Source organism: Pectinophora gossypiella, chromosome 14 (assembly GCF_024362695.1).
Source record: "Pectinophora gossypiella chromosome 14, ilPecGoss1.1, whole genome shotgun sequence".
NCBI lineage: Eukaryota > Metazoa > Arthropoda > Insecta > Lepidoptera > Gelechiidae > Pectinophora > Pectinophora gossypiella.
In genome coordinates this window covers 13396048-13423766 of record NC_065417.1, presented here as the reverse complement: position 1 = coordinate 13423766, position 27719 = coordinate 13396048, and the positions used below count along the sequence as shown (strand labels likewise).

At 38.2% G+C, this 27719-nt stretch overlaps 1 protein-coding gene and 1 non-coding gene across 2 annotated transcripts in view; both read left to right on the top strand.

The window, feature by feature from the left end:
• The window catches only part of LOC126372756 (tRNA dimethylallyltransferase), a 323848-nt gene that overhangs the window by 190989 nt on the left and 105140 nt on the right, over window positions 1-27719 (top strand). The gene's annotated exons all lie outside the window — the stretch shown is intronic.
• Trnat-agu (transfer RNA threonine (anticodon AGU)) lies at window positions 10664-10737 on the top strand. The gene has a single exon. It is a non-coding gene; the product is annotated as a tRNA-Thr (tRNA).

The window sequence follows — 27719 nt, the reverse complement described above, 5'->3', positions numbered from 1 at the left end:
TGTGCAGGGGTAAGGAAGTTTAAATCATCGATATCTTCAGTTAAAGCGCACAGAGGTCGTGAGTTAAGACATGCTTCCAGTTGGGCCAATATAGTGGAAAACTCTTCAAAAGTGAGCTTCTGTTCTCCCACTACCCGTTTCAAATGATGTTTAAGGCTCCGCACTGCTCGCTCCCACAGTCCTCCTGCACTAGGCCACGCAGGCGCGTTAAAATGCCATTCAATGTTCATTTCTGTGACCTCAGTTAGAAAACTCTCATTAAAAACTTCTTGTAGCCGTTTCCATTCGTTTTGTAAGATGTTATTAGCACCAACAAAATTAGTACCATTGTCGCTGTATAGGTGGTGGGGTGCTCCTCGTCTAGCTGACATCCTTCGTAAGGCAGCTATAAATGCTGAGCTAGTGAGATCGGAGACTAGTTCCAAGTGTACAGCTTTAGTTACCATACACACGAAGATAGCTATATAACCCTTTAGTGTTCTCGCGCCTTTCCCTTTATTTGCCTTTATATCGACAAAACCTGTATAATCTACTCCAGTATGGTAGAACGGGCTTGCGGGATTGCTCCGGGCTGCGGGTAGGTCTCCCATCAGTTGGTGTTCCTTTTTTCCTTCATGCTTGCGGCATGTCACACATTTTCTCAACTCCTTTTTCACAAAGTTGTTGCCACCGGTGATCCAGTACTCCTGTCTTAATGTTGCTTGAGTGAGTCGAGGACCTCCATGGAATGTTAGTTTATGGGCTTGATCCACAAGTAAGGATGCGAGGCGAGACCCTCCAGGAATTATCTTCGGATGTTTCATCTCTATGTTGATTTTCGCTTGTTCCAGACGTCCGCCTACACGTAAAATGTTTTCCTTATCGATGTATGGGAATAGACTGATTAATTTACTGTTGTTATTCACCTTTCCATGTTTGCGTAAATGTTTTACTTCCGTGTCGAAAGCGCTGGTTTGCACATATTTTATAATGATGTGTTTTGCATTGCGCAATTCTTGTAATGTGAGCTGTCTCCGTAATTGACCGCGTTTAGGTGTCAACGCTCGCCGTATCCATGCAAGAATGCGTGTAATTTTTGACAATGAACTATGCCGTAGTAATAAATCGTCAAGGATATTTTCGCTTGTTGCCAACGTGGCAGTATTCACTTTTGAAGTTTTATGCTTTTTCTCATCATTTGTCGTAAATATCTCTCTTAGTGTTTTTTCTGATTCATCTGTAACCAACCATTCTGGGCCAGTTTTCCACAGATCATGTTTCAGTAGCTGAGATGGATATAATCCCCGGGTTATAACATCCGCAGGATTCTCATCCGTCTTGACATAACGCCACTGTTGTTCCGGCATTATTTCTGTTATTTGTTGTACCCTATTAGCAACAAAGGGTTTCCATCTTCCTGGCTCTCCTTGCAGCCACCCGAGGACCACCTTGGAATCAGTCCAGCCGTATGTTTTTGTCTCGTATGGACTAAGTGCCTGTTTGATTTTCAAAATCAATCTTGAAAGCAACTGAGCGCCACATAGCTCTAGTCTTGGTAAAGTAATCTTTTTGTTGAGTGGAACAAGTTTAGTTTTGGCGGCGACTAGTACCACTCTTGGTTTATGTTTTATTTTGGCATATACTACACAGCCGTATGCTTCGATGGATGCGTCACAAAATCCAATCAACTCAATGACGTCATGCTCTTCGCTCCTTATCCATCTCGGAACTTGGTACTCATTTATATTGGGTAGGTCAGCTAGTAATTTAGACCATTCGCCTTTGATGTCATCGGGGACTTCTTCATCCCATTGTTTATTTGTTTGCCATACCTTTTGAAATAGGATTTTAAGTTTGATTACTACTGGAGCTAACCATCCTAATGGGTCATAAATCTTCGACATTTCGGACAGTAAGCTTCTTTTAGTTAGTTTTGCTGGGTTAGTAATTTGACACTTAAAAGAGAAAGTGTCCTCCACAGGGTTCCAGCGCAACCCTAGCGTTTTCGAAGTGTTTTCTGTTTTGAAGTCAAAGATCATGTTTTCGACGTTTGCCTCCTTTGCAATGTTTTGTAGTAATTCGGGATTGTTAGATGTCCATTTTCTTAGGTTGAATCCCCCAGATTTCATTAATGAGGTTAGCTCGCTTATAAGTTCTCTTCCCTGTCCAATTTCATTAGCTCCACTTAATAGGTCATCCATGTAAAAGGATTCTTCAATGATTTTCGCTGCGTTGGGGAAAGAGTCACGTTCATCGACAGCCAATTTTCTAAGCGTCATCATTGCCAAAAAGGGCGCTGCCTTTGTACCGTAAGTAATAGTCCGCAACTCGAATGTTTGTATAGGATGTTCAGGTGACTCTCGCCAGATGATTTTCTGAAGTGGAGTGTCTGATTTATTTACCAATATCTGGCGATACATCTTTTCTATATCTGCCGTTACAGCATACTTGTACTGTCTCCATTTCAACAATAGACACTGCATGTCTTGCTGTAAGTTGGGGCCTGTATACATAAGATCATTTAAAGAGTAGCCGCTTGATGTTTTTGAAGATGCATTAAAGACAACTCTATATTTAGTAGTCAATGAGTCAGCGCGCTCGACACCGTGGTGCGGTAAATAACACTCTGGTGTCGAGTTACTGGCGACTACCTCCATGTGACTCAGTTGTTGATATTCATTCATAAATGACCTATAGGCTGATGCTAGTTTTTCTTGTCTCTGCAATTTATGTTCCAAATTTTTAAATTGGGCCAGAGCTTTTTCTTTAGATTTTCCCAAATGTTTTTCGTAGTTAGGCTTCATTGGAAGCCTAACTTCATAACGACCTTCCTCATTTCGTGTTGTGGTTTCGTGAAAATATTTCACGCATTCAATCTCTTCCTTTGACATTTCCCCTTCCTCTACTACATCTTCGATTTCCCAGAAATTTTTAATATCCTCTATATTATTTATCACGACATTACAGTAAAAAGTTTGGGCACTTCCGCACAGAAGCCAACCAAGCTTTGTTTGTTGGGCTATGGGCTGTTTTGCGTCATCACCCTTTATAATGCCGCTCATTATGATATTCGAGTATATGTCCGCACCGAGTAACAAATCGACGGGACGGCTGATATAAAATTCAGGATCAGCCAAGTTAATGTTTTGGATGTTAGACCATGCTGGTTTCTGAAACGTTTTATTTGGCAAGCTCTTAATAAGGTGTGTCATTATCACTACTTCTGCGGGAAAGGTGTAGTCATTGTACCTTGAAGCACATGTTATATCTAATTTCCCCTTGCAACTGCTTTCCCGTTGACCTACTCCGAAGATAACACCTTTACATTTTTCCCTCTTTATGCCTAGTGTTTGAGCCGCTGCTTCTGTTATAATTGATAGTTGCGAGCCTTGGTCAATTAAGGCTCGCATGGTATGATATGTTCCATCCGCGCCTTGAACTCTTAATTGAGCGGTTGCTAGTAAAATTTCCGAATAGTTTTCTTGAGACACGTGTGACGTAGTGGCCGCATGCTCTGTGTTGCTAGTTGGTTGCCCGGAGTTCATTGGCCTTGCAGCTGAGTTATTCAATGCATCATGTAGCAACGTATTATGCTGTTTTGTGCATTTGTGGCATGTGTGAGTAGAATGACACGGTTTGCCAAAGTGCGTAAAAAGGCAATTTGTGCAAAGTCCGAGTTTATTTATCGTACTTAGCCTTTTTTCGTTAGGCATTTGTAAAAATGTTTTGCAGTTATATATTCCATGTCCGTTTTTGCACAATGGACACTTAAAACTAGTCACGTTGTATGACTTCGCAATATACCCATTTCCGTTGTTCTTATATATGTTATTATGAGGAGCAAATTTTTTAACGTTAACGGGATGTTGAGTTTGGTTTTGTGGAGGCTTTTGTGGTACCGTCTCCTGTTTCCGCCGTGATGCCGTTTCCAAATTAGTAAATCTATTTTCTAAGAAGTCTAAAAGATCTTTTAATATGGGCACTTCACGTCTGTTTTTTAGCGAGTCAAGGTATTCACTATGAGTCTCCGAATCCATCTTCTGTGTTAGTAAGTGAACCAATATTGGATCCCAGCTAGCAGTATCTATTCCTAAATTCTTAATAGCGTTTAGTGTCTCAACTGTGCTATCGTGCATTCTTTTGATTTGTGCTAACGAATTGTATTGAATGGCTGGTACCCCAAATAGAACGTTTAAATGTGACGTTAAAATAGCCTTCTTGTTATCATAACGGTGATTGAGAATCTCCCAACACGTTGCATAGTTCTCTGAGCTAATGTACAAATGTTGGATTAATCTTTCAGCTTCTCCCTTAACCTTTGTTTTTAGAATCTGCATTTTTTGCGACTCAGGCATAGTTGGGTTATTATGGATAGCATCGGTAAATAAATCTTTGAAGGACATCCAGTTATTATAATTGCCGCTAAAAATCGGGATTTCTAATTTTGGTGTTGTTTTTTCTCTATAAGATACTGACCACATCTTTTTGTTTATCTCTTTTTTCAATGTATGGAACTGGTTCTCGTATTTGGAGAATGTTGCTTCATATTGTAGATTGTTGCCATTCAACTCACTGTCAATTTCCAAATGCAAGTTATCAATGGCTACCCATCTTGTTTCTAATGTTTTTAGGGCATCCTCAAACTCCCATTTCTCCACAATGTTTTCTACGATAATGTTCGACACGGTTCTCGTGAAAGCCCGAAAATTGGCTTCCTGTTTACGAATACTCTCATCGAGTCTACTCAGATTTCCTCTTTGCGGCTTTTCTCCGACGTTTTCCTTGCGCGGAATTCCTACCTGATGCAGTTGTAGTCCTTGTGCCGCACTTGTACCTGCCTCTGCGCTTGGATCAATTCCCGTCTCTCGTTGTACTTCAATTTTCTCTTCTCCCTCTAAATGTGTTGAAGTTCCCACCTTCTGGTAAGCTATTGTAATTGCTTCACGAAATCGTTTGTTTGTTTCAGCTACCTTTTCATAGCATTTTTCGACAAAATAGGGATCTACCGGACTTACTTCCATTAAAATCTGATCGTGATTAAATTGTATTTGCTTCCATAATTCATTTAATCGAGCCCACTTTTTGTTAAAATAGTCTCGATCGTTCTTTCTTTGTTGTCCATCCTTTTTATAGTTCGCGTACAGCCGATCAAACTCCTCTATTAAGATATATTGTTCCTCCAGGAGAGGCATTTTGATAGATTATATAGAAGAAATTGGTTAGGTCTTACTCAGAATGTTCCAACTTTAGGTGTTACTCTCTTAGAAGTCGTTACAGCAGTTGAAGCTCATCCGCTAACCACTGCAATCCTTTGTCACCGTAATCCGTCACACACAAATGTTTCACTAGTTCAAGCACCTCACTTGCCGAAACTTAGTCCAAATAACGACGCGCGAGGTCCTAGGCTCGAAGGACCATGTTGATTCGGTACGGAACGGTGTTGTTTAAGAGAAAGAGTTTGTGATTTGTAGGAGATAATTATAATCTGAATTCCACTAATGTTTACAGTAACAAATGTTAAAGTTCATAAAAAATGTTAGTAAAATGTTAAAATGTTCGGAGTGCACCCGGTCTCGACAGCCCCGCGTAATGCACTGGCGATTAAAAATTAATATAATTAAATCAGCGCATTATAAATCTAATGCGCTAGCTATTTGATCACGTGTTCGGTAGCATTAGACCGAACACCTCTGAAAATGCATTTCTCCTCACGATGTTTTCCTTCACCGCTGAGCACATGATAATCATTTATGATCCAAACAGGAATTCGGATTTGAGAGTTTTAGGACATAATGCATAACATATCGTTATCATCATCTGGGATTAACAAATAGCATTAACTACTTGGCCGGACAAATGTACCGCCGCCGATATGCTCAGTACCAGATACCAGCTGCGCGCTTTCTTTATTTATATTCGCTCCCACTCCAGTGCAGAAAAAAACACTTTTTAATTACTTGGAGTGACATAAAAGTGTTAATGCGCCTTTAACTCGACGGTAATCAAGTATCTTATGATTTCTTTTCATAAAGACTTACCGACAAGTCTATTTCTTATAGAGTCGTTAAAAAATATATAGTCTAAAGGGGAGAGGGTTGAGGGGGGGGAGGGGGTCGTATGCCCGTAAAGTTCAACTGCACATTTGAGTTCTTAATAAAAATAACTATGGCTTTTTTGAGCCGAGTTGATTAAAAATATACTTTTATTACACATACTACGATACCATTGAATGGAAACCCATATACAGGGTGTTAGTGACATCGTAACGAAAACTTTGAGGGATGATTCAGGCCATAATTCTGAGTTGATATCAAGTGGAATTTTCCGTCGCAAAAGTATGGAACGGAAAATAATTTAAATAAGCTCTAAAATTTTCATGACTTCTCCGACAGGAAATTCCACTTGATATCGACTCAGAATCATGGTCTGAATCATCCCCTTCAGTATTCATTACAGTGTCACTAACACCCATACCTACTTGTATGGCTACTGTATGTACTTGTATGGGGTGTAAGTGACATCGTAACGAATACTGAGAGGGATGATTCAGCTGATTATTCTGAGTTAATATCAAGTGGAATTTTCCATCGCAAAAGTATAGAATTTAAAATAATTTAAAAAAACTAAAAAAGTAACATGAATTTTGCGACGGAAAATTCCACTTGATATTAACTCAGAATCATGGTCTGAATCATCCCTCTGAGTATTCGTTACGATGTCACTAACACCCTGTATATATAGTTATAACCCATATATAATAGTTGCAGCTTTCATGATCTTTATTAACATTGAATAATTAAGTTGGAATGATGATAGAGATGGTTAGAGGCGGGGGAGGACTTTGCCCAGCAGTGGGACATAGGTAAGGCCTTATAAGTATCTTTATTTTACTGAAAAAGCCATAAAAACGGGTATATGACAATATTAGTTCACAATTAATATACATATTTTATTTATTTATTTATTTTTATTTTTTAATTCTAGGAGAACCAACAGTTATCAAAAACAAGTTAAAGACTGGAATAACAACATTAGAACCAATTAAAGGTTCTCACAAATAGAATTAGAATAATTAGTTACAAAAAAAAGCGTTGAGTCTTGACAGTAAGCAACGTTGTAGAAGATTGAGTTTGAGTCCCGCACGCACAATAGAAGTTAAATGATAAAAAACAACAAATAGATGTATACAATAACAAAACTATTATATAAAATTTATAATTAAATAATTAATTAATTATTTTTTTTATTTATTTTTTATTAATTTATTTTTTTTATATGTATGATATGTTTTTATTTATTTTTTATTTATGTGACAGAGTGAGAAACAGTGTGATAAGAGAGAGATGTGGGGTAAGAGACGATATAGTGACTAAGATTGAGAAGGGAATGTTAAGTTGGTTTGGACACGTAGAGCGGATGAAGGATAATAGGATTACGAAAGCGGTACATAAAGCCAAGCTTGGTGGTAGAGCTGGCAGAGGAAGATAGGCAGAAGAATACACTTTACAACTCTACAAGAAGAGACATTTTGAATCGCTCTGCTTAAAAGAGACAAATTTAGACTTCGCGTGAGTTGATTTTGCTAATCTTCTTTTATCGTGTGGCTTGTCTATCTGTCGTGTGAGATCGATGTTCAATCTCATGGACCCATCAGGTGGTACACTGGGTTATCGCTTCCCAGGGTTACTGTTGAGCCGCTAAAGGCACCGGACATCACTAATGTAACTACTATACAAGGTGTTAGTGACATCGTAGCGAATACTGAGGGGTATAATTCAGAACATGATTCTGAGTCCTCAGGTTGATTGAGGGGAGGCCTGTGCCCGGCAGTGGGACGTATATAGGCTGTTTATGTATGTATGATTCTGAGTTAATATCAAGTGGTATTTGTATGTCAGATAATTCATGGAAATCTTTGACTTTTTTTATTATTTTCGGTCCCATACTTTTGCGACGGAAAGTTACACTTTATATCAACTCAGAATCATCCCCTGAAGTTTTCTATTTTTGAGTAAGTATGCGAATAGTAACTGTCAGTACTATTCAGAGGCAGAGGACAGGTGTCCTAGTATGGCTTTGTAATAGACTACTCTGGGCGCCATCCCACTCGCGTCAGACAGAGTACTGCGGGGCGGAAGGCAAGAGGGAAACCACTGCCCTATTTTTCCCTAAAAAGTAGCATGGAGAGTATTCGGAAAATGCTACACCGACAAGAGCGTGGCTCTTAAATTGATGATGATGATGCGAATAGTGGCCGAGACCGACTGCTTGACGTGCCTTCCGAAGCACGGATCGTCGATCGTATTACTTGTCGGATAATCAGGTGATTTCAACCTGTGACCAGTGATGTGTCGTTCCCGGGAAAGTTCCCGTTGTAATAACTTTTTTAATTATATTAAGGACACTGGTTGCTTTTCTTTTTCAAATTGTTCTTTCCTGTACTCTTGTTTTGACTGCCTTAGCCCTAAAAGTGACGTAATAAAGCTCTTTTTACACACGTTTTGCGCGTTTTTATTGCCGGGAACGTCCCCAAAGTGAGAACGTTCCCCGGAAAGGCACATCAGTGGTTACACAGCCACACCTGATGCGTTGACGCATGGTAACGACGTGCAGCGTACAATTAGCCGCGCGCGCATTTCCCACGCATGCGCGATCGTATGCGAGACGCGTTTCGGTAGTGGTTGCAGGATATTTTTGAGGATATTGATAGGTTTTCCGTCACTTGTTAGGAAACGGAAGAAAATATTAGAATATGTGATATTATACAGGTGAGAAATGTTAGTGAAACCGTTCCGAATAATTCTTCTTCTATCGTTTGGGTTGTGAGGTGGATGACCAATCTCATCAACCCTGGTGTCAGGATTATTATTGAGCCGCCAAAGGCCCATGACGTGACTCAAGTAACGACTAAGTATTTACATTAGTAAGTAGTAACCGGGACCAATGGCTTAACGTGCCTTGCGAAGCACAGATCATCTTACTTCTGGACAATCAGGTGATCAGCCCGGAATTTCCTAACTAGAAAACACAAGGTGATTTGTCTCCACCCGGGATTCTAACCCGGGACCTCCGGATCGTGAGCAGAACGCTCAACCACTGGAATACGGAGGCTGTTACCAATTACTGATGGTGATGGATGATTCAGGTCATGAATTAATATTAAGTAGGATTTGCCATCGCTTAAATATGGAACTAAAAATAATAAAAAAAATATGGGTAGAGCCACAAATAATCAGCATAATAATTCACAGGCGAGACTTTTATGTATGTCAAATAATCGGCGTTCGTGTATAAAACGATTTATGAATGTGGAGGAAGCAAGAGAAGTACGTCAGTATCGAAGCAAATGGAACTCTATAGTATCCGCTTACCGCGATGAAAGAAAATAAAATAAAAGTATCTTAATAGTTGCCCTAGTACGACTTTAAAATAGACTGCTCTGGCCATCCCACTCGCGCCAGACAGAGTTCTCCGGGGCGGAAGGCAAGAGGGAAATCACTGCCCTATTTTTCCCAAAAAAAGTAGCATGGAAAATGCTACACCGACAAGAGCGTGGCTCTTAAATTAGTGATGAATAGTTTTCCTGCCTGAGGAGCTCGGTGGCGCAGCGGTAAACATGCTCGGTCTGCGATTGTTGAAGTTAAGCAACTTTCGCAAAGGCCGGTCATAGGATGGGTGACCACAAAAAAAAGTTTTCATCTCGAGCTCCTCCGTACTTCGGAAAGCACGTTAAGCCGTTGGTCCCGGCTGCATTAGCAGTCGTTAATAACCATCAGTCCGCACTGGGAAGACCCGTGCCCCAGCAGTGGGGACTTTAATGGGCTAATGATGAATAGTTTTCCTGCTAACGCTACCCAATCAGGACAACGCGAGGCATGTCCGCTACAATCAGTATTCATTCATCAGTTTACTATAGTGATGGAGTGTACAAACTATACGAGCACAGTACTACAATTACAAGTAACATATATGACGCATTCAGTATGCAAATGCAAGTTCAATGCGCCCATAATTATGGATGACATTGTGTCGTGACCGTGTGTACGTTAGTACCTACTTATCCGAATTTCGATACGGCGTTTTGATATAAACACTTCTAATTTTAAAATTATTTATTCGAAAAATAAATATAAAATATGACTCTATTATTTAATTTAAGTAAATATAATAAATAAATAAAAACTTAAATCTAATTACACATAGATTCAAAAAGATACTTGTAATTGAATTCTTCTTCTTCGTCTGGTCTTTATTGTAAAAGTGAAAGTCAATAAATACTTAAATAAAAATAAATAGGTAGGTAGGAGTAAGAAACAGTGTCATAAGACAGAGATGTGGTGTAAAAGACCTACCCTGTTTCTGCCTACCCTGTTAAGGCGAGGCATCGATATGTACCTAACTGAAAATACATTTACTAACAACTAACTAATCATTGTCCATGTTAAATATAGCACCTAGACGTCTGTAGATAAATAATTATCTATCAATATTTTTTTCTAAGAAATAAGTGTAAGTAATTTATCTTAGAAATAAGTCTGCATTATAATTACTCTATCTCCAACAACAAGAATGTAAATAACACTCGTCTATAAACGAAACAAAATTAGCATACATTTCGTATTATCAGATCTAGTGACGCGCGTCTGGCAGATAGTGGCACTGAATTTCGTCCAGTTGCTCAAGAGGCGCCGTGGCTTAGTTGGTTAAAGCGCCTGTCTAGTAAACAGGAGATCACGAGTTCGAATCTCGTCGGGGCCTATCAGTTGTAATTATCTTTTTGGGTTTTATTTTTTCTTTTTTACATGTTTCTATTCTTTTTGAATATTTTTTTGGAAAAATTTTCACCCAAATACTTTTTTAATCCAGAAATTCTTTTTTTGTATCGAGGTTGTAGTAATTTTCTTTAAAAATTTCGAACGCATATCCAAGTATGTATTTGAACATTTTAAAGTTTTTTTTATCTTTTGTAGTTAATCGATTTGCCTTTGATTAACATAAAAAATTCACGCCTGTATTTCCAAAGGGGTAGGCAGTGTTGTATAGTATATACATACATTCACGCTTCAACAGCTATTTTTAAGTTCCATGTAGGTAATATTTGTTTAAAAAACCCTTTACTTCGTAATTATTGTTCAGCCATTATTTTTACTACATTCGAGTTATTATTAATATTATACCGTGTAATATTTCTGCTGATTTACTCCTCAAAATGAAGATCTAAGCTTAATTCACTATTATATCTGAAAATACGCGTAACATAATATTTTAATCTCAAATTGAACTAAAGGTCATCTAAATCTTATAGCTTGGTTCGATAATTCACCATTGTTCCTATTAAGACAATCATAATAAATATAACTTCGTGCTGCAGGGTAGAAAGTAACTGCCGACAATACCTTCTGTTCAACGCTTAATCTATGATCGTTTGTAATTACTCGTACGTACTTAAACGTCTATTCTGCTTCATTTAAGCTCAATCCGCACTTGCTAATACCATTGCTTTATAAAGAAAACCACGAAAGCGCCTTTTTGAAAATACAATCCCGGACACATGAATCGAGCCGCCCTGTGTTGTAATGTTTAAAGAACTATATCATAAAAATATTGTTTGGTTAAAAAAAGTTTTAATATAGATTTAAAGCTGGCATATTCAAAATTAATTTTAATGTCCTGTTGTTCCAAATTTGATTTCTGGGTTACAAAAAAAAAACAGTTTTGTGTAACTTGTCTTTTGTATGTTTTTTCCTATAGTAACACTTGCCTGGATTTTCGAAGAAAATAAATGTTTCTCTTAAAAAAAACATTACATGCTCGCCACAGGTTATTTATTCAGTAACTTGTGTTGCCTCCACAGGCATTTAAAACGGCTATCATTCGATTGGGCATAGAATTAATCAACGTTATTATCACATGCAAACAAACAAACAAATTCAAACAGCGACAGGATTAGCAGAACGAGTGGGTAGCTCACTGGGACGGGCTAACCTATAAAATGCTACTTAGGTTCTATGACGATCTTGTGACGTAGCGAGTAGGCGCTACTTCAAAAGCGCACCCCTGATGCCGGGCAGCAGCGGTATCAGTACTGGTTGGAGGCCGAGAAAATGGATTCTGGTAGGGGTCTTTACAGTGTACACCAATGCGCTGTATGACGAGAAAAAAGAACAATATAAAAACTAATATAACACAAAATAAACAATGAATGAAAAAAGAAACAAAAAGAAAAATAAGACTATGAACATGAAAAACACTAAAAAAAATTAAAAAAAAACCTATTTATATCTGGTATTTGGTATTTGGGTATCTGGTTATTATTATTATATTGAGTTATTTATTATTATATGGAGGAGCTCGGTGGCGCAGCAGTAAATGCGCTCGGTCTGCGATTGTTGAAGTAAAGCAACTTTCGCAGAGGCCGGTCATAGGATGGGTGACCACAAAAAAAAAGTTTTCATCTCGAGCTCCTCCGTGCTTCGGAAGGCACGTTAAGCCGTTGGTCCCGGCTGCATTAGCAGTCGTTAATAACCACCAATCCGCACTGGGCCCGCGTGGTGGTTTAAGGCCCGATCTCCCTATCCATCCATAGGGAAGGCCCGTGTCCCAGCAGTGGGGACGTTAATGGGCTGGTGATGATGATGATGATATAGAAAAATGTAAACTGTTACTGGCAATAAATTTATTATATTCTTAGAAATACAATTTGTCACTTATAAATTAAAATTATTTACTTAATTAAATTACTTAAATAATAAAATAAATTAATTTTATTCTTATTCTTTATTCAAAAAAATCATCACATGGCGTGATCTCATGTTTGTAGTATGAGAAATTTAAAGGTTACGTAAATCAAACTCGTATTAGAGACTGTCCCTTCTATGCATTATTGTTTAATCTATGCTTGCTATGGAAAACCGACGTGATTTAGGGGACATAAGTAGGTAAATAATTAGTGTGTTATATTTAATTAAGTATATCGATATAATCGTATGCTCACAGCACTGGAAACCTTTCATAGGCTCGGTACAACAAACAAGTTACGTTTAGTTATAATTGGGGTGTGGTGTAAAACTTTCAAAAAACATTCTTTAGACAAAACAAACTGACGTTTCGTCGACATAACGTTTAATTACTGGAATACTTATACTGTAAAACAATTTTATTTATTAAATAATATTGTTTATTTATTAAATAATATTGTTTAAATACAAGTATTCTGAGATTTTTAATTCAAGGAAAGAAATACTCTTTATTTGCTTTTGAAAAAGGTACGTTAAGGTCTGTAATAGTTTTTTATTTGTAGGCACTTGTTTGTATTTATAAATATCTGTTTTGTAAAAAAGACTGTAAGCTACCCAAACAAAATGAGCTAAAATGTCTTTACCTATGAAGTTGCCGTTCTGCAGTACTGGCCATTTCAAATCAAAATATTTTTTGTTTGGCTAAGAATTCTAATTTCAAATTAATTTTATTTTAAAAGATGGAATTCTTTATCCAAAAGTAGTCATTTGTTTATTGATAATATAATGTGGACATTACACTTAAACTATTTAGGGAATTTATTGTACGTTTTCGCCTTCCTAAAGCGTGGAAAACCAGTCCCTCTGGCCAGAAGTCCCCACGAAGTTCAGCAGCCAGTGTGATGGACACACGGAGCTTGAAAGGCGAAATACATGTAGACCTCTAAGACTTAGATAGAGTTATCTCCCTTCGCATAGGTTTCGACTCTTTTTTATGTATTTTTAATTATTTTAACGTGACTTATTGTAGATTTAACTACTCGGCCGGACATATGGGGAACGCTGAGGGCTCGCTCCTATATCTTATGTCTTGTACCAACCTAAAAAGCGCGTTACACGCAATAATGCGTCCGCGCGCCGACCCGGCGTATTTTTATGTTTGACGCGCAGCCTGTCGACAAGTTAGACTAGTACACCCATTATTCATACAGCTTTGTGGATATTCGTTTCTATGAAGAACATTTCTAAGAAACAAGGGGAAAGTATGTAAAACATTGTCATACTTAAACAGGTTTTTTTTTACATGACTTATTGTAGTATTGCCGCAAATTGGTGGGACTACCATTAGAAACAACTTCGGGAGTCTCATATCCCCATTTTAAACGCGGTAAGAACACGTTATTATGTGTTTTAATTATGAAAATAACCGCGTAAACTTAAAACAATGTAGAAACAAGACATTTTATATCAAAGTAATAGTGTTTTTCGTGTCTTAAAAGTGACAGGAGCAGTAATGTGGCGTTTCTGGAAACGTTCCCGCTTTGAGAATGTTCCCAGCAGTAAAAAGGCACATAACTTGTGTAAAAAGAGCTAACCTAACCTAGACCAACGGCCTCCGTGGTCCGGTGGTTGAGCGTTGTGCTTGCGATCCGGAGGTCCCGGGTTCGAATCTCGGTGGGGACAAATCACAAAAATCACTTTGTGATCCCTAGTTTGGTTAGGACATTACAGGCTGATCACCTGATTGTCCAAAAGTAAGATGATCCGTGCTTCGGAAGGCACGTTAAGTCGTTGGTCCCGGTTACTACTTACTGATGTAAGTACGTAGTCGTTACATGAGTCATGTCAGGGGCTTATGGCGGCTCGATAATAACCCTGAGACCAGGGTTGATGGGGTTGGTAATCCACCTCACAACCCATACGATAGAAGAAGAAGAGCCTAGACATGACCAGAGTAAACGAAAGCACAATTTGAAAAAGAAAACCAGCGGGTGTCTTTACTATTAAAGAGTTTTTACAACGGGAATATTCCCACTTAGGGAACACGGCACATCACTGGACAGGAGATCAGGGGGTTTAAAACCACATTGAAGCAATTCGTCTAAAAAGCAATATTGCTATTTGTAATTTTTTGACACCGCGCAGATTTACGCACTAGCCTATTGTTACATAATAAGCCCAGCCCTAACATGCATTATTTTGCTTTATCTATTGTTATTGTTTTATTTATTTTATTTTATTGTCTTAAAATCCGACAGAGGGATTGTGTCCTCTAAGATGATAGACTGATGTTATGGGCGACAGATTGATCCCTTATCACCATAAGGTTCATCACATCCAGCTTACGACATCGTATCAACAGTGGTTGCAAGTTGTCTTTGATTACTTGTGGGTCTGCCCGTTCTAGTAGGGATTACGGGCGTCAGTTTATGTACTTAGTTCTTACTCTTATCACTATTACGTCATTAGTAATCTTATTTTCTTTGTATACGTACTAATTCATTATTTTATTTCTATCTCTTATCACTGTTTCTCATTATTAATCTTATTTTCTTTGTATACGTACTAATTCATTATTTCATTTCTATCTCTTATCACTGTTTCTCATTATTAATCTTAATTTCTTTGTACCTACTCATTTCAATCTTTGCTCCCATGTTACTTGTAGTGTATTCGTCTGTATATAATAAATATCTTAAATATCGGCTCGCTGCCACACACTACGTCTTCACTCCACGCCTCTCCAAGACCAAGTCCTTTACTTTTTTTGTGTGGCCACCGCGTAGTGCATTGCCCGAGACGACAGAATATATATGTGATCTAATATATTTTATAATATATTAGATATTTAACTATACCTACGTATATAACAATAAGATGTATTTATGTACTTGTGTAAACACTACATTACTAATGTAATGTAATCTTTGTTTCTAATGTTGTTGTCTTTTCATTAACTAATAGTTTGTTTGTAATTCAGTAGTATAATACTCTTTAAACAATATATATATTTAATTACTACCACGTTACACTATGTATGTGCAAATGCTAAATATTTTTTTAGAAGTTTTTTGTTTTACGCTTCCTCTTTATCCGGCCATCTACAAAAACTCACGCGGACAAAATAGCTATTTCTGGTCTATTAATCCCTTAAAACACTGTTATTTTTCATTATGGTCACCCTATTTTAAAGCTCACCGCACCGCTGATTCGCGTTAGACAAGACGTCTCCACTCTCTTTATAAAGTCATATTTTATACTAAACCAACGTAAATTGAACCACCCATGTTCCCAATTCCAACGCGAAATCGTAACTTTATTAGATAAGGCAAGGGCCCATTTCTATTGGTTACTCCAAAGCCTTGTTCGAAGCTATGAGTTAAAAATTAAGTAGCGTTAAGTGTGATAGGAATATTTGTGTTTATAGAAGTTTGGGGGTGGAGGTGAAGTGATAGCGGATGTTATGTATTATATAATTATTTGCCGCATAAGGCATTCACTACTTAGCCTAACAAATGGGAAGCGATGACCCGGGTCAAACTGAGTTATTATTTAAAAGTTTTGATAATATATATTTTTTGCCTCTATGCTGTTATGGGAGCAAATAGAAAACATAGAACATTTGCTTGCTTGTCTTCCCGGGTATGTCGTAAAATCCGACAGAAGGATTGTGTCCTCTTAGATGATAGACTAGTGTTATGGGCGATAGGTTGATCCCTTATCACCATAAGGTTCATCATATCTAGCTTACGACATCGTATCAACAGTGGTTGCAATATGTCTTTAATAACTTGTGGGTCTGCCCATTCTAGTAGGGATTACAGGCGTGAGTTTATGTATGTATGTACGTATATTTCTTTCCGTTCACAAATTCTCGCCAAATCGCTCACTTCGACGCCGCACCTCACTCTGGAGTAATATAAACGGACATTCGGCGACCGAATCTGCTGTGGTTTTTCACCGTAATTAACGTGAGAACAGACTAATTAAGTATAAGTGTGCGCACTGACGTCCCCCTGTTGAAACGTATCGCTTACCCACCTGACAAGACACACTCGAGTGTCACAAACATAACTCTACTTCCCATTTTACCATACAAGGAAAAGTCTATTAGAGAGTGTCTAGAAGGAGAGTGTCGAGATCGTAATAACTGACCGCCTTACCCCGTGCGTGCGATCGAAGTGGATAATGTACGCGCTTCTTTTACTCTTTACGTCTTGAATAGACCAAAGTGACTCGCAAAGGGGGGTGAGGTAATCAGGCTCGTATCGGGGGGGGAGTGTTCTTTCTATACATATAAACAGCCTATAAAAGTCCAACTGCTGCACAGACGGCTCGTCTCAATCAACCAGACGGAGTATGGAGCATACTCCACCAAGCTGCTCCACTGCGGGTTGGTGTGTTTGTGACGTGTTTTAACGGCTAACAGCCGGGACCAACAGCTGAACGTGCTGAAAGCACGGAATCATCATACTTTTTCGGACAATCAGATGATCCAAGCTTGCAATATATTTACCAAAGAACAGTTCCACATAGTGATTTCGACAAAGTCTCCATCGGGAATCGAACCCGGACCATCAGATCTGGAGCCCGACTCTCTAACTACTAGACGGAGGCTGTCCCTTCTATACGTAGTATTAATATGTATTATACGGTAAAGTTAAGTAACATTACGTGCCGCCACAGTAAAGGCGGTCGTCTTACACGTGGCACCAACGTAAACGTAAACGTAGTGCAAACGTAACTACCACGTGGATGTTATCCGCAATACCACGTAACTTCCATTGATATAGCGCACACCGAGTTTTATTGATTTTAGGCATTACACTTGATTTTTACATGCGAAAGAAATGTAGGTTTGTTTGGTTTCTATTATAGGTTGGTACAGTCATGAGCAATATTACCCACTTTAGGACTCTGTCGCACTAACATAGACATTTAGTAACCTTACAGTGCAATTTGACAATGTACCAAAACATATGCATATTGATGCTCGTAACCGTACATAAAGTAAATAATGAAGTATTTAAAGGGTGTTAGTGACGTCGTAACGAAAACTGTAGGGGTGATTCAGACCATGATTCTGAGTTGATATCAAGTCAAAAGCAATATTGCAATTTGACAATTTCGCATACAAAAGTGAGTGCGCAACGTAAACAAATGTCAAATAGCAATATTTTGATTTTTACATGAAATGCTTTTTAGATGAATAGCTCTTACTTCAGTAAGTCGGAGTGAGATGTTGGCTGAGCTCGGATAGGGACCCAGACCTACGGGGTATAACATAGAACCCTTGCCTAGGGATACGGGTGAAGATCTCAACGGTTGCAGAGGCGGAGATGGGAGCCATCGGTACGGCAATGCAGGATGGAAGAGGCGAGTCACAGGGACTGTATCCTGGAACCTGACAGGGCAGCAGTAACTGTTAGTACTATTCACAGCGCGAACAGGAGTCCTAGTACGGCTTTGAAATAGATTACTCTGGACGCCATCTCACTCGCGTCAGACAGAGTACTGCGGGGCGGAAGGCAAGAGGGAACCCACTGCTCTATTTCTCCCTAAAAAACATGGAGAATGCTACACCGACAAGAGCGTAGCTCTTAAATTAGTGATGATGATGCTTTGATGTAGCCTTTTTAAGCCCCCTCAAGTAATTCACAAGCAACATAAATTTATGTGTAACACATTCCACAAACCTTCCCATCGATTATGGGGTACTTTCACACAAGAGGCAAGTTCGCGAAACTTCAGCCTCACCTATTGTGTCTGCTCCTGTTAACGCGATATGTTATAAGCAGTGTTGCGCCGCTGTTCCCAAAGTGTAAACGTTCCAGTTGTAAAAACTTTTTAATAGTAAGGACATTGGCTGGTTTTAGTTTCAAATCAAATCAATTTATTTGCAAGAACACAAATCAAATTCAATACTATTCTTCCTTGTACTCTGGTCTTATCTGCCTAAATGTTAGGTAGTAAAGCGCTTGTTACATCACTGGTTATAAGTATGCCTATTACGCATGTAATGTCGAAAACCGTCATTGTGGTCTTGTGTACACCAGCTTGCTTCTCAAACGAGGACCGCGCGGACACCGTCTCGAGCATTACATACGGCAATACGGCTCTCCACCTATCACGTTGGTCTAACAGAAAGCTCGACGAGGTGTGGGTGCTTAGTTCACCTTGCGATGGATGCACCTCTGACTACCCCAATTGAAATATAATCGCGAGCTTATCTAATAGCAACCTACGCAGTTTCGATGCCGTTCATATAACATAATATAGTTGTAAAAAAACGGTTTTTAACCCGATTTTTACCAAAGCACCGCTCGCGGTCCGCAGCTTGTAGAGCCATAAATAACTGTGCCGTCACTCACCAACCGGAAATATGAACCTTATTTACTCCCCCACACTATACCACAACAGTTTGAAGGTAGAAGTTTAGAGTTAACACTGTAACGGATACATTTACATCAATTTACACGGATTTATCCGTTCAAATACAAACTTCCCTAGACACATAACGAGGTGTAGAAAATCGCGCAGTAAATTTTCTAGTCTATGTCTATGCGGCCGAAACTAGATTTTTTAACATTACATCTTCAAGGCTGGAGTACAGTAAAGTAAGAACAGTTAGTACACTTTTTATTAATTAATTATTTATCAAGCTCGTGCCGTGGTAGCCCAGTTGGTAGAACGCTTGCTTCTTACTTTGAGGTCGCAGGTTTGAATCTAGCACAGGCCTAAACCAATGATTGTCGACTTGTTCTCGAATTCAAGTTTGAATCATAAATGAATAACACATGCTCACAGGTGAAGGAAAACATCGTAAGGAAACCCACATTCCCGAAAAATGCATTTCCGGAGGTGACCCAAACTGTATTGGGGTGGTTTTCCCTTCGCGGGTTGGAAGGTCAGACAGGCCGTCGCTTCTGTAAAAAACCGGACCTGTCAAATCTTCAGGTTACGTAAGCGGACCCTGTGAAAAACGGGATAATGCTTCTTCTTCTTCTATCGTGTGGGTTGTGAGGTGGAGTACCAACCTCATCAAGCCTGGTGTCAGGGGTTATTATTGAGCCGCCAAAGAATAATGCTTATAAACTTAATATATATTGAGCCTTTGGGAGTCACTGGTATTGTTATGGACCGTGGCGCATAGAACATAGAGTTAACCATCTGTTATTCTTATACTTTGGCGCGCTGAAACTTTCACGGTCACGGTATTGCGTCTCAGTTCGTGGATTCTTTATTTAATCCTCGCTTAATTTCCACGTTGTCACAATCTGTCTGGATTCTATTAAAACACGCTTTTTCGTGGCTCCACCCACTTTGGCTTTAAAAAAGTTGGTGATTCATTAATGCAGATTTCAGACTTTTGCGGCTTCCTAGAATGAAGTGTGATAAATAAAAAGATTATTTAGGTACGAACTCATTATCATCTCCCTAGCATTACCCCGTTTCTCACGGGGTCCCCTTACCTAATCTGAAGATTTGACAGGTCCGGTTTTTTACAGACGCGACTGCCTGTCTGACCTTTCAACCCGCGATGGAAAAACCAGCCCACTACAGGTTATGTCAAATACCCCCAAAATTGAGTTTTCTCGGGGATGTGGGTTTTCTCACGATGTTTTCCTTCACCGCTGAGCACGTTATAATCATTTATGATCCAAACATGAATTTGAAAATCATAGGTTTAAGCCCGTGCTGGATTCGAACTTGCGACCTTACAGTGAGCTTTCTAAGAACTGGGCTACCACGGTTCCTGTTATATTGAAAACCGTTCGTGTTTTTTTGATAAATCACATTCGACTGCGATTTTTGTTAACAAAACCTCGCGTTTCAATTCAGATGAAAAATGTATACTTACCTGAATTTTCTGTGAAAGAAATTCATTGAAAGACTTTGAGATTTGGTTGAACAAATTAAATCGGTATGCAGTGATACTATATGAACTCACGTCTATCCTCACCGGGCTAAGCAGAGACTATAGAATTCCATTCAACATAACAAATTTTCACAGGAAATACAAAATTCAAAAACAAAACGTTAATAAATATTTAGCGGTCTATTCTGCATGTCGCTTTTCTTTTGGTCGGATTAAATTTATTCGAAAAAAATCGTTTCCTAAAATTATACAATAAGTACTTAGACTTCTTTGTTGTTCTATGCAACAAGTTATTTACAATAAACAAATGCATCGCCCTTCTGCATGGGAGTCGTTGTGTTCACTTACCCAATGCGACTAACTATCAGAGTCGTATACAGTGTCGGAATACTTTACCGATGTTTTTAATGCGTAATCTGAATTGTCACAAAAACAATGGCAATACCTCGTTGACCCACTAGCCTTGTTCCCTTCCTGTCCTTTGGATGCTAATCTGATTGTATTAAATAATCCATTCCTAACGCGTATCGGGGATTTTTAGGGATCCGCTGTCGAATGAAACACATAACGACTATAACAAGGGTCTTTTTATATCCAAAGACATACATACATATATACATAAACTCACGCCTATTTCCCACCGGGGTAAGCAGAGACTATAGAATTCCATTTGCTTCAAACCTGACACACTTCTCTTGCTTGCTTTTTATACCCAAAGACAAATATAAAAAAAAGCTTATGTCTATTATCCATTAAATTTTAAAGTCAAACGAAGGCAACGCTATAAAGCGCCATCTATACTTATTTTTTTTGGAAACGGGGCCTGGAATGTCCGCCATTGTTATGTCTTCTTATCTTAACTAGCCTGAGGTAACGACATGCCATATCAGGGGCCTTTGGCGGCTCAATATTTCGTGTTTTTTTTTTTCAAAGAACGTACAGGGCCCTGTGCCGAGGTTTCTCTTGCAGCTTCTTTTCCCCGGCTATACAGGTTGTGAGAAGCTGCTGTAGTTTTAGGCGGATGAGACGTTCGTTATGTAAAAATTGACGATTCAAAGTGTAACTATGTTACCTACTGAATAAAGATATTTTTGAATTTGAATTTGAATTAATTATAACCCTGACACCAGGGTTGATGAGGTTGGTACTCCACCTCTACACGATAGAAGGTTCTTATCTTAACTAGCCTGAGGGAGCCCAGTTGGTAGAACGTCTGAGGTCGCAGGTTTTAATCCCGCACAGGCCTGAACTAATGATTGTCGAATATATTTCCGAATTCATGTTTGGATTATAAATGATTATCACATTGTCGGCGGTGGAGGAAAGCATCGTGAGGAAACCCACATTCCCGAGAAAATGCATTTTCGAAGGTATGTGACGTAATCTATGTCCGGCTGCGTTTTTCTTCGCGTGTTGGAAGGTTAGACAGGCAGTTGCGTCTGTAAAAAACCGGACCTGTCAAATCTTCAGGTTAGGTAAGCGGACCCCGTGAAAAACGGAATAATGCTAGGGAGATGAAAACAGTTGTCATTGCTGTTTACATATCACACAGACAAACACACATACACACACACACACACACACACACACACACACACACACACATCTTATCTAATAAGCATTTATATTTATTTAAACGTTGATTATTTTTGTAAAAGAAATAAATAGTACTGTCAAAGATGTAATACCGATTAGGAAGAGCGGGGCTTCCTGACACAGGTCTTTAAATGAGGCTTACTAGGAAGTCCCAATAACGAGGTTATATATTGATGTACTATTTAAAGCAAATAAACTATTTTGATTTTTGATTTTGATTTTTGCTGTTTGGATTCCGTCTAATAGAACGTTTGATGTTATAATTGTTAGGCTACTTTCCGTCCCTTTCGTTACATATTGACACTTTTAGGGACAGAACGTCTAATAACGTTCCGTTTCTAAGTCATACTATCTATTATGAACCATCAATGACCCATGGTCTCTGCCCGTGAAAGGGTTAACTAGTTTATAGACTTTTTATTATGAACCATACGGGCCCTTGTTGGACACACGTCCTAAACGTACTTAACCAGTTTATTTTTTTTATAAAATTTGCATACAGTTGGGTTCTGATAACGTATTCCTAAAGCGCGAATATAGTATTAGAATGTTGATTACGTTTGGTTTGGTGATTTCATGAACGTGCCCTGAAGGACTTATGGGCGTTAGTTGACTATTAAATACATAGGTACTTACACATATAAGGTACCTGCACCGAATAAGGACCACCTTTATTAGAATTGTTATAAATTGAAATTATACAGATTTTTGTACTTAAAATCTTCAAAATAATAACACACATAAAAGGTACCTGCACCGAATAAGGACCACCTTTATTAGAATCGTTATAAATTGAAATTATACAGAATTTTGTACATAAAATCTTTAAAATAATAAATATAATTTTATGAAGAATATCATCATCATCATCAGCCCATTAACGTCCCCACCGCTGGGGCACGAAGAATATAACTATGCCAAATATTTGCACAAATTACTATGTTTAGCTATCGAAAAAGCCTCTTAAAAAGTCTATAATTGGCCAAATTAGGAACCCGGGACGCTAAGAGCCGTCATAAAATTATTGCATTTAAATTATTTTTCAATAATACCATATGAGGTTGGTAATTCACCTCACAATCCACACGATAGAAGACCGTTTAAATCGCAGTGCCACTCGCGGGTTCGAATCCCAGATCGGGCTCTAAACCACTGAATTCGACTTAGTGTTTGAATCATTTAAAGTAAAATGCTGAAACTTATCCACACCACTAATAATTTTATGTAATTTTATAATTTTATATACTTAACCACCTATCCCTAAGTTTTATTCTGCAATAGTTTTAGTTTTCGTTTGATTTTTTCATACCATTTTAACGTTGTTGTGTTGTATTAGACGATTTATGTTTTTTCTTTTTTAAATTTTATTTTCAATTATAGTTCTTTTTAAGCTAACTTTAGTTTATACTTTTTATTATCAGTGTTGTGTGCGTCTATAATTGGCAGGCATACCGGAACTTTTCCTATGTGTATTTTATATTGTGTGTTTGTGTATGTACTGCTGTTGATGTACCATAATAAATAAATAAATAGATAATTGATATCGCATGGTTTCCAGGATTTGTGCCCGTTAAAGGCAATAGGCTTCCCCCTATTACATGGGACTTAAACACAGCTGGCGACGAGTGGGTTTATTTACTATGTAATACATATTCACCTCCGCCTACAAATCTATTAAAAAAAAACGTTTTACGTTTGTCTGGAGATACTTCTGGACAGACATAATATACCCCCAACCAAGAACAAAAAGGGTATATTAAAAAAAATGGCGCGATATCAACAGCTAATAGGAAAGTATCAATAAAAAAATAAAAAAGAGGCTTAAAAAGCCACATCAAAGCAATTCATCCAAAAAAGCAATATTCCTATTTGATATTGCGCATATAAAAGTAAGTGCGCAGTGCACACAAATGTCAAATAGCAAAATTGCTTTTTATATGCATTGCTTTGACGTGGCCTTTTAAACCCCCAGACCTTACTGACTAAAGGACTTTATCACACCAGAATACTATTATACGTATATCTTTCGTCTCCCACGACGAACGTCTAAGATATTTTTACACAGACAAAATGTAAAGATCATAATTGTGTTTGACTTCTACTAATTAGCTATTCAAATTCAAAGCTTCAGATATAAATGTTGGAAAGAACAAAGGTGTATTTATGAACAGAGCTTTGACAAAATGTATACTCGTAATGAATTAGGAAGAATGAAAGTTAATTTGTGGTAGGTTGTAACATTGCAAATAATGATGTAAGCTACCCTAAAAAAAATATTCAAAAATTAAATTAAACGCTTATGTGAGCTTAATTAGGCTTCATTAAAAACACTTAGTATATCAATGTTGTAGAGAGATGCCGCGGGAGCATAGCCGTTGGGATACAAATATGCACAAAACGATCACACATTCAGTGCTTCTTTGGTATCACGCAACCACAACTAGAGCTTGTGTTACTACGTAATGAACGGCGGGTAAATCAATGTAGCGGACCAGCCAGAAATGTCTTGGTGTGGCCACTTCTCACGCCGGCGTGTGTTAACAGGTGACAGGCGGACTCGTATAATTTAGTGCTGAGGGCATATCTCCCTTGTTTCTATGATCTGTGGGTTAAAATGGCCACATCGAAGCAATTCATCTAAGACAGCAATATTGCTATTTGACATTTTGTTTGCATTGCGCACTTACTTTTATATGCCCAAATGTCAAATTGCAATATTGCTTTCTTAGACGAATTGCTTCGATATAGCCATTTTAACCCCCCTGTGGAGTCCAGAACAAGAAATTGCTATAGAACAATATGGCCGGCCTTTACACTGTGGAAATATAAACTTATAGAGACTAAAGTGAAATCGAGTGGGGTGTCTATAGCCGTCACAAAACTATAGTCCAACAAAAAACTGCCTATTTCTCTCATTAGATGTCGCTACTGTTGGGTGTTTTTAAATGTTGACATTTCTCCATATTATTTTAGTAAAAAACATACTATTTGGTTATATTTTTACACTATAACCATCTGCGCAGCATTTAACTGCAAGATTAGTGTTATGTTTATTCCCTAAAGATCGGAAAGAAGAAAACTTATTTTCAGTCAAAACTGCCGATGGCTTTTCTTTTTCGTAACTCATCCTGCAGATTTCAAAGACTTCAATTTATCATGAATTTTAGCTGGTCAGTATGGAGAACTGTAAAAATATAGGAACACTCAACAGTGCTGCCTACATTTGAGCTTCCAGTTATTATCCTCATTGTAACATGTGGTGAGTGTTGCCAACCTTACCATAATATCTCTTACAGGGCCTTCCGTACAGCGCAAGTCGAAATCGCATTAATTTGTGATATTAGGGTGAGGTTGGCAACATTGGTGCACATGTTACGTCTCTAATAATTCATGCACGTCTAAACTACACGTGTTGGTCCTAACAAGGACGACTATTTACATATGTATAATATATTGCGAAATGGTTTTGAGTATTCTATTCGTATGTCGCGTCACGGGCCTAGTGGCCGTCACCTCGAATACTTCCTGATAGATTTAAAGTAGCTTTTACTGGCTCAGCTTGTAGTGCAAGGGTTAAGCTATAGCGGAAATAACTCGTACTTTCATACATACACTCGTTGCTGAGCTAGTGCGGTTATTAGAATACTACGTATAGAACGGAGCCCTCCGCTACGCCTACCTCCCCCCTCAGGATACAATACAAATATATTTTATAGCACCATCATCATCATCATCAATTTAAGAGCCACGCTCTTGTCGGTGTAGCATTTTCCATTCCAGTCTATCAAAGGCCAATTCCTTGACTTCCCTATAAGACACGACGTTAACCTTTTCTTTAATCTGTTCTGTGTGTTATAGCACCATAATAAAAGGAAATATTTAAAAAGTCTCTTTACCAGGTACATGGCAAATGGCGGCTTTATCGCAGAAAAAAGGATGAAATAAAGATGATTATTAGATTTTTTAAGTTGGTTGATTAAAGGATGTTCGTCGAAATGATCATTGGTGGAGAATGTTCTGGAATATAAGTGTCTTATCTAGCAAAAGTCGCGACGTGAACCACGACGCTGGTATTATGTGGACACTGCTAAGTGGGGCACGATGTATGTGTGTGTGTGTGTTGCTTATCAAACCGCTGCCTCCTATGTCTCATCCCACTCGTCGCCAATCTAAGACGCGCCGAATGCCCGATAAATTTCACGTCTTCCGCAATTACGTGCTTTGTCGCCGCGCCGCGTGTGGTTATATATCGAGTGTTATATTCGGGTCACTGGGCCTCAACGCGCTACACATATTTTCATAGCTGATTCATACGCGACAGTTTTTACCACGAGAGATGCTCTGCTTTTCTCTTGTAATACATTGTAGATTTATGATTTATCTCATATGTCGTCGATAAATGCGTGATCTGGGGGCTTAAAATGGCCACATCGAAGCAATTCATCTAAGAAAGCAATATTGGTATTTGTCATTAGTTTGCATTGTGCACTTACTTTTATATGCGCAAATGTCAAATTGCAACATTGCTTTCTTATGCTTGAATGCGTAATATTAGGATTGATATATAAGATTTTTATAAAATGTAAAGTAACATTTTTGTCCTTAATTCATATATACTTATCACAGATTTGCCTCGGATTTAATTTACTAGTGGGCGCGACAAAAGGGGACCGCTGAAGGCTCAGGTTTGAAATTACACAATACCTCTGTCGGATTTTACGACATGACCAGCGTTCTACGTTTTCCATTCGCTTTCAGAACCGCGTAGAACCACTCGACTGTCGACTTCTTCGTTAAAGTTATCTAATATTCAGTGTAGGTCGTAAAAATAAATATATTCAGCAGGTATTAATAAAACATCTTGTCATAACCTCGAAGAGAATAAAGTTGATCAATCGATTAGGTTTTGCAATCGATAAGTCGTAAAATTGCTAAGTCAATGTCAAATTTTATATCTTGATCTAATCTCGATTCTACACGACCTACTTGTATGTTTTAATCCATTAATCCTGAACACATTAGCTGATCGATACACATCGCCGCTTTGGAGATGTTTTGTGCGTAGGGTGACGATCACAGGAACTTACCCGTTCTCGTGATGATCATGAATGCGTGCAAAATATAAAATTTACATTACTAACAATAGTTTCATAAGTCACTTTTTACTAACATAATATGGATGTCATTTTTTGATCCGAAATAAACAATTTTTATTTTATTTTATTTTTATTTATTAATGACTAGCTTTTGCCCGCGACTTCGTCCGCGTGGCGTGTTATATAAGAGAGAGATCTTTGTGTGTGTGGGAGTGCATATCAAATTTCAAGCATCTAACTTATGCAGTTTAGATTTTTTCATACAATTTTTTTCCCAATAACTCCCATTTTTCAAAATACAGCCAAAAATAAACTTTATATTTACTAAGGTATGCATGCATGCTAGATTGAATCAATTGATTGAATTGATTTTTTTTGATTGTTCATTGAGTTTTAATTTTAATACACACTTCCCCTCTTCCCTTCAACGTT